This window comes from Branchiostoma floridae, chromosome 15, assembly GCF_000003815.2.
Source record: "Branchiostoma floridae strain S238N-H82 chromosome 15, Bfl_VNyyK, whole genome shotgun sequence".
NCBI lineage: Eukaryota > Metazoa > Chordata > Leptocardii > Amphioxiformes > Branchiostomatidae > Branchiostoma > Branchiostoma floridae.
Window position 1 is genome coordinate 21,377,923 of NC_049993.1, and position 1,701 is coordinate 21,379,623.

General features: G+C 52.5%; 1 protein-coding gene across 6 annotated transcripts in view; it reads right to left on the reverse strand.

Annotated features, from left to right (window-relative positions):
* Nucleotides 1-1,701, reverse strand: part of LOC118431689 (inactive tyrosine-protein kinase transmembrane receptor ROR1-like) — a 50,736-nt gene that overhangs the window by 2,574 nt on the left and 46,461 nt on the right. The gene's annotated exons all lie outside the window — the stretch shown is intronic.

Sequence of the window (1,701 nt, forward strand, 5' to 3'; positions counted from 1 at the left end):
TAAAGGAAAAGAAGAAAAAAATGATGGTTATTTCCCCGATGTTTGCATGAAAATGTCACCGCTGCGACCTTATAGCCCGGCCTTGCTTGACCTTGCCACCACGACAACATGGAGGCTACTCACCGCTGTCAGCGTAACCGTACTTCACGAACAGAACCCCGGTCGTTCCGACGGCCTTCACGCCGTTATTCGCCACGCACCGGTAGTATCCGGTGTCGTCCGTGATCACGTGTTGGAGCACCAGCCGCGATTCCCACCTGTAATGTCTCATTTGTACCCGCGGGTTTAGCGACTCAAACACGGGAACGTCGTTCTTGTACCAGCTAAAGGCGGGGGTGGGGACCCCGTCCACGCGGCGCACCGTGCACACAAACGTGGCCGAACCGCCCTCCGGAACCGTCACGTTGTTCAGCCGGTTCAGCCGGCCGGGGAGGTAACGCACTGCGGAGAGAAGGGACCACATTTTCACACAGAAGTGACACGGGGAGAAGGGACCACATTTTCACACATGTGACACGGGGAGAAGGGACCACATTTTCACACAGAAGTGACACGGAGAGAAGGGACCACAGAAGTGACATGGAGAGAAGGGACCACATTTTCACACAGAAGTGACACGGAGAGAAGGGACCACATTTTCACACAGAAGTGACACAGAAGTGACACGGGGAGAAGGGACCACATTTTCACACAGAAGTGACACGGGGAGAAGGGACCGCATTTTCACACAGAAGTGACACGGAGAGAAGGGACCACATTTTCACACAGAAGTGACACGGGGAGAAGGGACCACATTTTCACACAGAAGTGACATGGAGAGAAGGGACCACATTTTCACACAGAAGGGACATGGAGAGAAGGGACCACATTTTCACATGGAAGTGACACGGGGAGAAGGGACCACATTTTCACACAGAAGTGACACGGAGAGAAGGGACCACATTTTCACATGGAAGAGACACGGGGAGAAGGGACCACATTTTCACACAGAAGAGACACGGGGAGAAGGGACCACATTTTCACACAGAAGTGACACGGAGAGAAGGGACCACATTTTCACACAGAAGTGACACGGGGAGAAGGGACCACATTTTCACACAGAAGTGACATGGAGAGAAGGGACCACATTTTCACACAGAAGGGACATGGAGAGAAGGGACCACATTTTCACATGGAAGTGACACGGGGAGAAGGGACCACATTTTCACACAGAAGTGACACGGAGAGAAGGGACCACATTTTCACACAGAAGTGACACGGGGAGAAGGGACCACCACATTTTCACCCAGAAAGGACATGGAGAGAAGGCACCACATTTTCACACAGAAGGGACGCGGAGAGAAGGCACCACATTTTCACACGGAGGGGACACGGAGAGAAGGGACCACAAAAGTGACACGGGGACAAGGGACCACATTTCACACCGAAGTGACAAGGGGAGAAGGGACCGCATTTTCACACAGAAGTGACACGGGAAGAAGGGACCACATTTTCACGCAGAAGGGACATGCACGTAACACGACGATAAGGGACCGCATTTTCACACCGAAGGGACGCATCAATGACTCGTGGACAAGGGACCTCTTTGTCCCACAGATATGACGTGAGGAGAGGTACCACGCTATCGCACATCATAAAGATGGGACGAGGTTTGCACTGACCAGTGCACTTGATACAACGGACATTGGAGAATGCCGTTTT